Here is a 15,295-nt window from a genome sequence, read left to right on the forward strand (position 1 = left end):
TGAATATTACCATATCATACCATGTTTTCTCAGACATTGTTTGATATAGATTCTACAGTGGAAGAACAGAAGGCACAGAGGCTTAGTCAATAGTCTAAAGTCACATAGCAGGTCAACAAAATAACTATTGCTAGAACCTGGTCTCCTGATACTCCATACAATATTCTATCCTTAAAATAGGTTTCTGTTCTACTCTGCTTTTTTTAAAAATAAATAATCATCCAACCATAGTAAGTTTTGATAAGCAAGTCAAACTGTTCTTGACATACACATCAATTTCTCCAGTTTCTCCCTATTCTGGCCATTAATTCTACTGGAAGTTCTATCATATTCTAGCATATCTAGAACAATATACAATTCTGCTTTGTTGTTAGAATGTAACCATATCTATCTTTTTAATGGGTGTTTTTTTTAACATATTCAACCTTCAAATCTCCTTCCTCTCTTCATCTTCCATTCTCTTATAGCACTATGGGAGTAGTAAGAGAGGAAACATAAATTAGTATTCACACACAAAAAAGCAAATGTCACCCAAGAACAGAAGGCTCTAAGGGATCATATTAGTGGCAAGAAGTACAGTGATCTCAAGTAGTAACATAACATAAAATGCAGGTAGGCACCTTGTTTCTAATGGATCATTCAGAAAGGCAGGTCTTTATTTATTTCTTTACTTATTTGTTTGTTTGTTGTTTTTTGTTTGCCATTTTAGTTTTTGGCCTTTTGTTGTTGTTGCATTGAATATTTTTTTTTGGTATTTTGAGAGAAGGAATATACCGGGGAGGGATGATCTGTAAGCATTGAGTACAGATAATGGGGAATCTGTGACTCTGTGATATAAGAAAAGCTTTCCAGATTTAGAGACATTATTTTGGAACTAGGATGAACTCCTGGCCATGGCACTCACTTACAATTTGACCTTAGACAAGTCAATTTACTTCTCTAAGCCTTAATATCCTCATCTGTGAAATGAGGATAATACTGATATTAACAATTTTAATATAATACCAATTTTTCCTACAAGATTCACAGGAGAAAAACTCTTTGTCAATATTAAAGTGACATAGAGATTGTGTTATTATTATTAATGTTACTATTACATTTATAGTATTCGTTCATTTATTCATCCAAAGGAGTTTTTAATTGAACTGATGCAAAGTGCCTGATGCTATTCCTATCACAGTGCAGCCAGCAGAGTGGATATAATATATCATTCTGATTCTTTGCCAATCGTGGAGCAACTTAGGTGTACTGTGTCTGATCAGTCCCCCTGACAGGTCCAGGTGGAATAGTTTTATTTAATTTCTGCCATGCTACCTACAGGTGCAGATCTCTGTCAGTTACTCAAAGATTATTTGATCATCTGCTATATGCAAAAACAGTACTCTGTGGCTCTTATTTTCTTCCCTTTTCTGTTTTGCTTGTCTCTCTTTCCTGTTGCACAATGAGGATGAAGTGGGAATATCATTTCCCCCAAAAGGAATGGATTGTATCTTTCTTCATCTTCACACAACCCATGGGTCAAATCATCCAATGGGATGGCATGTACTCAATATGTACTCAATTTGGAGATAGGAGAACTAGGACTTTATACTTCCTAGTGGTATTATCATGGTCATGTCACTTCATTTTAAATAGGTAAGGTGATACTCACCACACAGTATATTATGTTTCTAGAATATATACTTCAGAGTTTTTGAAAGGATAGACTACGATGATTTATGTCAAGTAACTTGAAAATTTTAAACTAGTATATACATGTCAGTTATTGTCAAGAGCATTCAGTGGATTGTGAAATATAGAAAGTTATTTCATGTCTAGAGACTTTGATGAGAAGGTACAAGAAAAAATCTATCTCCTGTTTACCACTTTTCCGATTCCTTTATGTACCTAATTCTTCTTCCTTGAGACCTGAGCACACACATGACAGAAAGCAACCAGTAATCATAGCTGTTTCTATTCTTAATTTCCTCTCCTGGCAGTCCCAGTTCCCTGAATGAAGCCAGTCTAATTGGGGTGGATAGATAAGTAAAAATAGAGGAAAGGGAGGAAGAAATAGGGAGAGCAGCAGTGACTCTTCCCTTGAACTATTATAATGACTAATATTTATATAGTATTTTAAGGTTTGCAATGTGTTAGAGGAATATGAGACTGAGAGAGGTTAAATGACTTACCCATATAAAAGACAGAATGCAAAAGGTAGAAGATAGCCCTCTCATTTTATAGATAAGGGATGACAAATGATAATTATAAATAGATACATGATAGATATAAATACACAGGCAGACAAAAAGATAGATAGAAAGATAGATAGATAAATAGAGAGATAGATGTCTTAGAGCGAGCATTTATTAAATGCTTACGGAGTGCCAGTCATTTTGCCCTGGGGATACAAATATGAGCAAACAAAACAGTTTCTATCCCCAAGGAGCTTTCATTCAAATGAGAATACATCACATCAAGGAGATCTGGAAGGAGGAAAGGGGAGGAAGGAGATTTGACTGTGGAAGAGATAAAGAAGTCCAGAGAGTGAATTGACTCAGGAATAGGGCAGTTTGAAATTTTGTCATTTATACCTACACAACATCTCTCACATGTGTCCCCTCTATACTTACATAGCACCCTGGATTAGGCCTTTATTACCTCTCACATAACTAGTTTGTCTGTCTTGACTATATTCCATTATCCACGCAGGTGCCAAAGTACTTTTCTAAAATGTAGATGTTATACACACACACATGCACACACACACACACACACACACACCACTGGATAAATTCCATTGGATCCCTATAACTCTAGAATAAACCCCCTCTGCTTTGCATTTGAAGTTTTTCACAACTTGCCTCTGTCTTATCTTTCTAGCTTTATTATACATAACTCCCCTCCATTCATTCTACAGCCCAGCCAAACTTTGCTCCTCACATTCAACCCTCCATCTTCTGTCTTCAGACTTTATGGTGGCTGACCCTCAGGCCTGCAATATTTTCCTTCTTCACCTCTCCCCTTGGAAATCCTAGGTACCTTCAAGATTGAGCTCAACTACACCTAATGCATGAGACCTGTTCTGTTTTCCTTCCATCTATCAGCGTTTGCCCTCTCTCCTTCCCCAAGTTTACATTTGTTTTGTATATATCCATGTTGTTACCCCATTAGCATGTGAGCTCCTTGAGTGTGAGAATTTTTCCTCTTATGCCTATGCACTGCCAGCACCTACTACAGTGCCTGGCACATAGTAGATGCTTAATGAATGTTTGCTGATTGATCAGATGATTGAGGCCTGCACAACCTGTGGCCTGCAGGTCGCTTGTGGCACACTGAAAAATCTCAGGCAGCCCACAAAAAATGTAGAGGTAAACATTCTTTGTATGTAGAAGGAATCCTTTTGTGTGCTGCCTGTAGGCCTGTGGGCTACAGGTTGTGCAGGCCTGGTCTATGACTTGCCCAGAATCATTCTGGAACCTGTTGGGTCTTGAATGCTGATTGAGTGATCGAAACATCTTATTCTCCTTTTGTATTGCCCACATTGCTTAGCATAGTGTAGGTGCTTGGTAAGAGCTTAATAACAATTTGATTATTGTATTGAATGATTCCCTTCTTCACATGTTATGAGTTCTTACACAGTTCAATAACATATCCCCATGGTATACAATAGGAGGAAGCAAACATCCAGGAGCCTGTTTAACTTCTTCCATGACATCAGATAGGTATATATGTATGTGTGTATGTATGTATGTATGTATGTAGGTATGGAAATATGTATGTGGGATAGGGCCAAAGGTAGACAGAGAAAGCAGATGGAGGTTAATAGAATGTGCAAAATCTGAAACAGAATTTATTAAAATTGTATTTCTGTGGAATGCTCTATATTATGATGCAGCTATTAAATATATAGATAGGAACAGTGGAGCCAAAAGGATAGTGCAGTGGGAGCATTCTAGTCAAACTCTCCCAGCATTCCTCACCAAATGACTTTAAAATAATATGTCAGATCAAATTCTGGAGTTGCATAACTAATAAAAGGCCAGGATGAGACATTTTCCAGCCCAGGACAACTTAGAAGTTCAGAAAGGGAGGTCTATGACATGGTTTATGTCTGACAAGGAGCACAGTGCAGCAGTGAAACCCTCTGTGGGCCTTCAAGGCAGTGGTGGCACTGGAGACATAAGCAGCAGGAGCAGCAGCAGTACAGGAGCTCTAAGCATCCAGAGATGGTAAGGAGATTGGACACCTGCTCAGAAAGTGATGACCAGGGTGGGCCCCAGGCCCAGGACCACAGACTACTTAAAAACTCCATTGCCCATTATGCAGCTCCTAATTGCAGTTTCAGAGGAGAGAGAGAAAAGAGGCCTTAGTTCCTGGTTAGAATTCCAAGGCTGGGAGGAGCACTAGCACTTGTGGTCTCAAGGGAACAGAGGCCCTTATTGAGAAAGGACCAGAATTCAGACCAGGAAAGCAGTGACCATTCCTCTAATAGGATCACACCACTGGGAAGTACCAAACATTTATAGACTCCTCAAAACTAGCTGTGGAAATAGTAGAGAGAAAAAGTCTGAAGCTTAGGATAGTGACCCAACCCCTCCTTCAAAGGTAAGCAGAGGCCAACTCTAACATAAAGTTCAAAGTCAAGAAATAGGCTGGAAAATGTGCAAACAACAAAAACAAAAAAGAATCTGACCATAAAAATCTCCTTTGGTGACAGGGAAGCTCAAGACACAAACTCAGAAGAAGACAACTACCTGAAAATATTTACAAGCAAAACTTCAAAGATAAATGCAGATTAGACAGCAGGTCAAGACAAATTCATAGAAAGTCTAAATAGGTGTTTTTAAGGAGCAATAAATGATTTAAAATATCATATAAGAATATTAGAGGAAAAAATGGAAAAAGAAAAGAGGAAGCCAAGATGGTGGAGTAGGGGAAGCAATCCAACTGAAGCCTCCTAATATTCCCCTCCAATCAACTTTAAAATAATGCCTCAAAATGAATTTCAAAATAGCATGGCCAACAAAAGGTCAAAGCGAGACATATTTCCAAAGTAAGATAACTTAGGAGGCTGGCAAGACAGGTCTACGGCACCAAAATGGGGGCCAGACTAGAGCACAACAGCATCAGCATCAGTAGTGGGCATTGGAGGAGACTGCAACAATGGTAGTATCAGCTTCAGGAGCTTTCAGCCCAGAGGTGATAAGGAGCTCAAACAACTGGTCAGAAAGAAATTACAGGAGACCTTTTGCTGGTTGTGGGTATAGCTGACACTGTTCTGTAGCTTTATTGCCCATACCCGGTTCTGGTAGCAATTTTAATCATGGTTCTAAGGCAGAGAGGAACATTAGCAATCGCAAACTCAGGAGAGCAAGGGATCTGGTCATAGTTTCACAACTTAAAAGACTGCTAGTGCTTGTGATTGGAAGGGAAGAAGGATCTTTCCTGGGTAATTACCAGAGTACAGACCAGAAGAATAGGGACCACACTTCCCTTTGCATCCCACCATCTTGGAAGCACAGAAAACTTGTAGACACCCGGAACTCACTTCGTCAACAACAGTATACACACACACACACACACACACACACACACACACACACACACACAAATGCCTGCTCATAAAAAGCTATTGCAGTGGCAAGGAAAACCAAAACACAAACTGAAAAAAAGACAAACAGAAAACAGCTGGAAACAAAGGAAAAATGCTAATTAGACACAAGACCAACAAGAATCCCTGGAAGAATTAAAAAAAAAGAAATAAAAGTTGAGGCAGAAAAAATTGGCAAAAGAAATGAGAATGATAGAATAAAGTTATGAAAATAGAACTAACATTTTGGTAAAAGAGGCACAAAAAAAATTACTGAAAGTGTCCTTAAAAAGCAGAATTGGCCTAATGGTAAAAGCACCACAAAAATTCTTAAAACAAAAGAACTCCTTAAAAAGCAGAATAGGCCAAAATGGAAGATTTACTATATTTCACCAAAGAAAATAATTCCTTAAAAACCTGTTTTGGGCAAGCAGAAGGTAATAACTACATGAGACATCAAGAAATAAATCAAATAAAATCAAGAGAAAAAAAGTAGAAGAAAATATGAAACATCTCATCAGAAAAACAACTGACTTTTAAAATAGATTGAGGAGAAGTAATTTAAGAATTATTGGGACTATCTGAAATCCATGATCAGAAAAAACTGCATAGACATCATATTTCAAGAAATTATCAAGGAAAACTGCAAGAATATCATAGATCTAGAGGATAACACAGAAACTGAAAGACTCCAAAGATCAGCTCCTGAAAGGGATCTGAAAATGAAAACTTCCAGGAACATTGTAGCCAAATTCCAGAGCTTCCAAGTCAAGGAAAAAATATTGCAAGCAGCAAGAAAAAAAAAAAGAATTCAAAAATCGTGGAGCCACAGTCAGGATGATATATTTAGCCTATCCAAAAACAACTAATAAATTTTCAATTGTTTAGATTTTCTTTATTTTTGCGGAAAAGTTTTTTAATTGTGTCCATATAGTTTCTATGTGGTGTCTTATCAGGTAGATCTTTGGAGCTTGAATAAATGTTTTAACTCCTCTGCCTTCTACTTAGAGATTTCCTTATATCCTGCAATTCTCAAACATTCAGGCATATTCATGATTTTCTTTGAAATTATGAATTCTGCCTTAAGGATATATTGAGCCACATCAGTAAAATTGATAAATGGTCATTGATAAATGATACAAATAGGCAGATTTCAAAAGAAGTCAAAGCTAGCAACAATCATATGAAAAAATGCTCTCAATCAATAACAATTAAAGAAAAGCAAATTAAAACAACTCTGAAGTACTTTCTCCCCCTAATCTTTTTAACTTTACAAAAAAAAAGAAAATTTAAAAAGCTGTATGAGAAGTGTAAATTAGGTACACTGATACCCTTTTGGTGGCATTGTGAAAAGATCCAACCATTCTGAAAAAAACAGTTTGGAGCTATGCTCAAAGGGCTATGAAACTACATACCCTTTAACTTGGCTATGCCTCTATTAGGTCTATATCTCAAAGAAGAAAATGGCAAGCAGCAAAGTTTCAAAATGTGAAGATTTATGGAGCTGATGCAAAGTGAAGTGAGCAGAAATCAGAGAACATTATATATAGTAACCTCAATATTTTAATGACAATCAACTGTGAAAGACTTGCTTAGTCTGATTGATACAGTGATCCATGACAATTCCCAAAGATTCATAATGAACAGTGCTTTCTACCTCTAGAATGAGAACTGGTGAACTCTAAGTCCAGATTGAAACATTTTTTTCTTGTTTTGTTTTTATTTGCAACATGGCTAAGATGGAAATATGTTTTGCATGACTTCAAATGTACCATAGATGTCATATGGTTTGTTTTCTCAGTATGTCAGGGAAGGGGATCAGAGGGAATTTGGAACTCAGAATGAAAAATGAACATTACAAATGTAAACAAAATGATTAAGTAAAAATCAATTGAATTGTACCATCATTTAAGAGCTCTCCACAATAAAGGGAAATTCTCATTGTCAGGCATAGGATTTGAGCTCTTTTCTTGTGACCTTAAATTTAATGTTCTTCTCATGACAAAATTTTATCCAGATTCTTCTCATAGCTGAAACTAGGGCTTGAAACTAACCCAAAGATTGATATGAAAATTACAGATTAAATAGTGAGTGAAAATGGAGTCAGTATTTCATTAAAATTCTTCAACATTTTCAGGGTTATTTCACATTCTGGAAGGAATTAAATCCTGTTAGCAGGTAGCAGAGGTAGATGAAATGGGGTACAATTTCTGCTCTATGTTCCTCTTGTTATGATCACAAAATTGATTTTAAATTTATAAGACATGTATCAAAATTCAGTTACATTGGGAAAACATTGATAAAATCATCATCATCATCATCATCATCATCATCATCATCATCATCACCATCACTTACTCTGGAGCATTGAACTTATGTCTTGTAATTATTTTCTTAAGTTTTGCACCTAACCACTATAACTAGGGACTAGGGAATGCACAGAGTACAACAACATCCTTGGCCACTGCAAATTTCTGATATGCAAGAGCCTGGGAACTCTACTTCTTAAAGAGTCGATATGATATGCGTTGCAAGTGCCTTAGAGAGACTTGAATATAGCTAGACATATTATACAACTGGTTCTAGTCTCATAACCATGTGATTTTCAAATTCAATGTGTAGTTAGAACTAGTGATGCCTTCAAAAGCACCAGGTACCAGAGCCCTGGACATTATTTTTTTTTCGTTTGTCTCCTCTCCCTGTTTGAATCCACTGATAGCGTCTAGAGAGAGATAATGCAACATATAGCCCCCTGATATGGACTTCAGCATTTTACTTCTGTGTTTGGTTGTTGTTGTTGTTTTATGTTTTAAGTGAAAGTATTTGAGACTTTGACCTTATTTATACATTTTGAAGTGTCAAGTGAGTTGACAGATACTGTCCTAGTGTCCAAGTTTTGTAGCCAACATACCATCTATGCCCTAGTGAGCAAGAAGTAACCCTTTGAGACTCCACCCAGTGGTAGCTGAGAAAAGTACTCCTGTGGCATACAAGCCATATTTGGTCATGGAATTGATGAGACAGTGCTTTGCAGGAACTGAGATCAAAACTGAGCCTACTCCTCCCATAGACCAAGTTGCAATAGGAGAGAATGTTCCCCAGAAGTGATGGGGGGAAATGTATATGTAACCTGTATTTACCTTATGATAAAATACAAAAGCTCAGCATTTAAATTCCTTAATAATATGGCTTTTATGTGCCTTTCCTGTATTATTATATACTGCTCTCCTTCATGTGCTTTCCAATCCATTCAAATGGCTCTGCTCACTCTTACCAAGGTATGACATTGAACCTCACGTTTTCTTGTCTTTACATGGGTCACTGCTCCTTCATGTCTTAAATGCATCCCATTCTCATTTCCATCTTAAAAAAATATACCTAGCTTTGCTCAACAGCTCAGACATCACTTCTTACCTGAGGCATTTCCTATTAGTCCCAATTATTAAAGCCCTATTCCTCTTGAAATTACTTTTAATTTGCTCTGTGTTTACTTCATTGAGCATAAGTTATCTCTTTGTAGCATAATGTAAACTTTTTTGAGGAAAGAACTATTTGGTGTATTCCCTGCACCTAGCAAAATGCTTTGCATATTTTTGGATGAGACCTCTGGTTTCATCAATCTAGGAAGCTGCAAGGAAAGAAAATTTCCCTGGTGCTTATCAGCATCTGCTTTGCAATGTGTAGTCTTAAAGGGTTTCCTGGATCACTGAGATATTAAGTGATTGACCTGAGTCATGTAGCCAATATGTGAGACTTGAATATAAGTTGTCCTGACTCTCTATCAGTGGTGGGGAACCTGAGGTTTTGAGGCCACATAGGTCCCTTGGTGTGGCCTTTTGACTGAGTTGATGTTTTACAGAACATATCCTTTTATTAAGGAAATTTGTTTTGTGAGTTTGGATTCAGTCTAAGGGTCAAACTTGAGGACCTACAAGTCCACATGTGGCCTCAAGGCTGTAGGTTCTCCACCTCTGCAAGATAATTGGTGGGAAACTCAAAAAAAATGGATCCTTTCAGGCTACATATTGACTTGGAAAACTACAAATTCAGGTTATCTGTGTTGTATTGTATTTTTATTTTGATAAACATTTCCCCAGGGGGAGGAGCCAAGATGGCGGCTGGTAAGCACGGACTAGAGTGAGCTCCGTACCCGAGTCCCTCCAAAAACCTATAAAAATGGCTCTGAACCAATTCTAGAATGGCAGAACCCACAGAACAGCAGAGGGAAACAGGGCTGCAGCCCAGGACAGCCTGGATGGTCTCTGGGTGAGGTCTATTCCACACGGAGCTGGGAGCTGGGAACGGAGTGGAGCAGAGCCCAGCCTGAGCGGCATGGACGATGCAGACCGGAAGCCGGGCGGAGGGGGCCCTAGCGCCCTGAATATGTGAGCTGCGGCAGTTACCAGACCCCTCGACCCACAAACACCAAAGACTGCGGAGAAGGTTAGTGGGAAAAGCTGTGGGAATAGAAGGAGTTCGAGGTTCGGCTTCCAGCCCCGGGGGCAGCGGAGGTGGGGCAGCTACAGCTGTTGTTACTTCCAGCTCCAGGCCCACCTGGTGGGAGGAATTAAGTGGCGGATCAGAGCAGGAGTGCAACAGCCTGCTGAAGATCTAAGCCCAGTCTGGACTGGGGGTGCTTGGGGAAGGAGGAGTGCGGCTCTGACAGAGCTGGCACCTCGCACCCAAACGTAGAACATAGAACTCGTTAGTCTACAAGCAGTCATACCCCACTGAAAAACTCAAGGGTCAAGTTAGTTGGTTGGGAATATGGCCAGGCAGCGAAAACGCGCCCAGATTCAGTCTCAGACTTTGGATTCTTTCTTTGGTGACAGAGAAGACCAAAACATACAGCCTAAAGAAGACAACAAAGTCATAGAGCCTACAACCAAAGCCTCCAAGAAAAACATGAACTGGCCCCAGGCCATAGAAGAACTCAAAAAGGATTTGGAAAAGGAAGTTAGAGAAGTAGAGGAAAAATTGGGAAGAGAAATAAGAAGGATGCGAGAAAACCATGAAAAACAAGTCAATGACTTGCTAAAGGAGACCCAAAAAAATACTGAAAAATACACTGAAGAAAACAACACCTTAAAAAATAGACTAACTCAAATGGCAAAAGAGCTCCAAAAAGCCAATGAGGAGAAAAATGCCTTGAAAGGCAGAATTAGCCAAATGGAAAAGGAGGTCCAAAAGACCACTGAAGAAAATACTACTTTAAAAATTAGATTCGAGCAAGTGGAAGCTAGTGACTTTATGAGAAATCAGGATATTATAAAACAGAACCAGAGGAATGAAAAAATGGAAGACAATGTGAAATATCTCCTTGGAAAAACCACTGACCTGGAAAATAGATCCAGGAGAGATAATTTAAAAATTATTGGACTACCTGAAAGCCATGATCAAAAAAAGAGCCTAGATACCATCTTTCAGGAAATTATCAAGGAGAACTACCCTGATATTCTAGAGCCACAGGGCAAAATAGAAATTGAAAGAATCCATCGATCGCCTCCGCAAATAGATCCCAAAAAGAAATCCCCTAGGAATATTGTTGCCAAATTCCAGAGCTCCCAGATCAAGGAGAAAATACTGCAAGCAGCCAGAAAGAAACAATTTGAGTATTGTGGAAACCCAATCAGAATAACCCAAGATCTGGCAGCTTTTACATTAAGAGATCGAAGGGCTTGGAATGCGATATTGCGGAGGTCAATGGAGCTAGGATTAAAAACCTAGAATCACCTACCCAGCAAAACTGAGTATCATGTTCCAAGGCAAAATACGGAGTTTCAATAAAATAGAGGACTTTCAAGCTTTCTCAGTGAAAAGACCAGAAATGAATAGAAAATTTGACTTTCAAACACAAGAATCAAGAGAAGCATAAAAAGGTAATCAAGAAACAGAAATTGCAAGGGACTTACTAAAGTTGAACTGTTTTGTTTACATTCCTACATGGAAAGATGATGAGTATGATTCATGAGACCTCAGTATTAGGGTAGTTGAAGGGAATATGCATATATATATGTATATATATATATGTATATATATATATATATGTATATATATATATATGTTTATGTATATATATAAGTGAATGTGTATGTATGTATGTATCTATGTGTATATGTATGTATGTGTATGTATGTGTATATATATATGTGTGTTTATGTATATATATATATATATATATATATATATATATATATGTAAAAGAGAGAGAGCAGACACAGGGTGAGTTGAGGATGAAGGGAAGATAGCTAAAAGAAATAAAATGAAATTAAGGGATGAGAGAGTAACATACTGAGAGAGGGAGATAGGGAGAGATAGAATGGGGTGGATTATCTCGCATTAAGGTGGCAAGAGGAACCAGTTCTATGGGAGGAGGGGAGAGGGCAGGTGAGGGGGGAATGAGTGAACCTTGCTCTCATCAGATTTGGCCTGAGGGGGAATACCATACATACTCAGTTGGGTATCTTACCCCACAGGAAAGAAGAGGGAGGAAGATAAAAAAAAAAAAATAAAAGGCGGGGGGATGATGGAGGGGAGGGCAGATGGGGGTGGAGGTAATCAAAACAAACACTTTGGAAAGGGGACAGGGTCAAGGGAGAAAATTCAATAAAGCGGGATGGGTTGGGAAGGAGCAAAATGTAGTTAGCCTTTCACAACATGAGTATTTTGGAAAGGTTATACATAATAATACACGTGTGGCCTAGGTTGAATTGCTCAACTTCTTAGGGAGGGTGGGTGGGAAGGGAAGAGGGAAGGGAATTTGGAACTCAAAGTTTTAAAATCAGATGTTCAAAAACAAAAAAAGTTTTTGTATGCAACTAAAAAATAATATACACAGGCAATGGGGCGTAGAAATTTATCTTGCCCTACAAGAAAGGAAGGGGAAAGGGGATGAGAGGGGAGGGGGGTGATAGAGGGGAGGGCTGACTGGGGAACAGGGCAACCAGAATATAAGCCATCTTGGAGTGGGGGGGAGGGTAGAAATGGGGAGAAAATTTGTAATTCAAACTGTTGTGAAAATCAATGCTGCAAACCAAATATGTTAAATAAATAAATTGCATTTAAAAAAAAAAACAAAAAAATTTCCCCAGTTGCATTTTATCTTGATTTTGCCTACACAACACTTGTTTGCACATATGGTTAAGGGATAAGTATTTAAAACTTCTGCACTATACCATTTCCCTTTCACCTTACAGATAATAAATGTTTATTATGTTTGTTGAATTAAATTGAGAAGGACCTCATGTTAGTGCACGTCCTGAATGCCTAATCTTTGAATCAAAAACAGTTATTTACCCAATTTTTACCAATTTCTTTAGTGTGAAAGATAATTTAACTTTTCATGCTTTCTTATTCCTCTAGGCAAAGGAAATCCGAAGTTGAAAGCCACCACTGCACTTCATAGTAGGAACAATCTCCTAAAGCCCCTGGTCTTCCTCTCAAGGGTGTTTATATCAGCTACACACACTTGATCCAAGAACATGGGCTTAATTCTCTCCCCAACTGATAATAAATGTATAAGCAAACCTAAGAAGACACCAAAGAAACTTACTGTTTGATAGCATTGGTCAAGTGCTACTTACTACTAATGGACAGAATTACAAAATGGTAAATAAGGGTAATTCACACACAGTAGATTATATGAAACAGTGCAATAAATTATATGCAATAAATGAACTAGTCTTTTCTCTCAAGAAACATATATCCTAAATGGCAGAAAGAGACAGAGTGATCGAGATACTGAGGTCCAACAATAGGACATCCTATTTAACCAGTAAAACATCATAGGCAATCTTGGACAGAATAGTACCTGTTGACTGTTGAGGTTAGAGGCTATACAAAAAAGATTCAAAAGCTGGAGGGAAGTGGAGGTGACAAAAACAAATTACTTTTTTTAGGAGTTTGACTATAAAGGAGAAGAGATAGAAGCTGATCACTTAAAATGATGGCAGTGTCAAGGGAAAGGGTTTTTGTTTTGTTTTGTTTAAATATTATTAGATAGGATAAATCTAGGAATTTATTCATATTCAATAAAAAATATTAAATGCAGGGACAGAATAAAATGGCCCCAGTATTGAGGTTCTATTTATCAAGAAATATAAATGGAAAAGGTAACTTGAAGATGTTAGAACCTTTCATGAACTGTGTGGAGGAGTATTTGAAGATGCACATCTTTATTGTGAAGGCAACTTAAACACTGTGATAACTAATGAGTCTTTTGAGTAGATGTTTTTGTTTTCTTCATCATTTATTTATATTCAAGAAACACTTATTAGATGCCAGATCAGTACAAGACACTCTTCTATGAACAAAAAAGATCAAAAAGACAGAAAGAAAGGAAATAGTCACTGCCTAAAGGAGCTTACATTCTATTTAAGGATAGCATATGTGCACAGAGACATAAATACAAGGTAATTTGAAACATGCTTGTATAGAGTGGGAATGAAGTCAGTTGAAAGCGGAGATTAAAGATGAGAAAAAGAGCATGATGAAAGAGGCAAGCTTCTACAGGAAATGGGGGTGGGGAATGATATATGTCCAGAAGACAGCCCACACTTGGGTTGTGCATTAGGATTCTTATCAGGACTAGGGATTGAGACCCTGATCTCAACTGGTTCCTCATGATAAGACAACTGGAATCTGGTTATAGAGAGGAAGAGAAAGTTGGCAGCCTTTTTCTTTTTCTTTTTTGCTTTCTTTTCATCTAGTTTGGTGAAATAAGAAAGAATATGCAGTATCTTCACATTGGCAACTGGGTTATATACCCAACCTTCCAAGACCAGTAAAGAAAAAAAAAGATGCCAAGGGTAGGTGCCTAGAGAATCATCAATGTCCATCAAATAGCTGTATATATGGTGGTGACAGAAGGTGTTTGCTCCTATTTTTTGCTTGTTTTTCAAATGATTCAGCATTGGGCACATAGACGATACAGTGGTAGAGTACAGGGACTGGAGTCAGGAAGACTTGAATTCAAATCTGTCCTCAGGCACTTTCTAACTGTTTAACCCTGGGCAAGTCACTTAATCTCTCTCTGCCTCAATATTTTTACCTGTAAAGTGCTTAGCACAGTGCTTGGCCTATAGTAAGTATTAAATAAATGTTAGCTATAGCCATTGTCATCCTAGCTTTCAGCCAGTAATATAGGGCAGTAAAAGAACCATTTCCTTTCATGGCTTAGATTTCAGGAAAAGTAGGATTCTAAACTCAGTCCCTAAAAGGGTCCATTGCTGAGACACATCCTCACCTGATAAGCCATGGTGGCTCTCTTCTCACTCCATCGCAAATGAAATGAACTTGTATTTTTTTCCTAAATTAGAAAATTTCAGAAATAAAAGGGACCCAGAATCCATTTAGTACAATTTTATCTGAATAAAAATGCTTTCTATATTGCTGACAAGTAGTTATCTAGACTTTGCTAGCAGTCCCCAAATAAGAAAGTATACAATGACATCTCATTCCATTCCAAAACTCCGCTAAATTATTAGAAATTTTTCTTTAGATTAGGCCAAAATCTTCCACTCTGCAATTTCCATATGTTGCTCCTAGTTGGCTTTTGGAAGCTAAGCAGGGCAAATCTAATCCCTCTTCTACATTACAACGCTTCAGGTATATTAACAAAGCTATCATTTCTTTCCTCTCATGTTCTCACAGTCGAGCATCCTCAGTTCCTTTGGCTTCTCTATCCTTGTGTGAACTATGCTCTATATTGTATGACACGGTCGT

General features: G+C 37.9%; 1 pseudogene; it reads left to right on the forward strand.

Annotated features, from left to right (window-relative positions):
• The first annotated feature begins 4,026 nt into the window (after positions 1–4,026).
• The window catches only part of LOC118842064, a 79,887-nt pseudogene continuing 68,618 nt past the window's right edge, over positions 4,027–15,295 (forward strand).

The sequence above is a fragment of the Trichosurus vulpecula genome, chromosome 3 (assembly GCF_011100635.1).
Source record: "Trichosurus vulpecula isolate mTriVul1 chromosome 3, mTriVul1.pri, whole genome shotgun sequence".
In the NCBI taxonomy this organism is placed as follows: Eukaryota; Metazoa; Chordata; class Mammalia; order Diprotodontia; family Phalangeridae; genus Trichosurus; species Trichosurus vulpecula.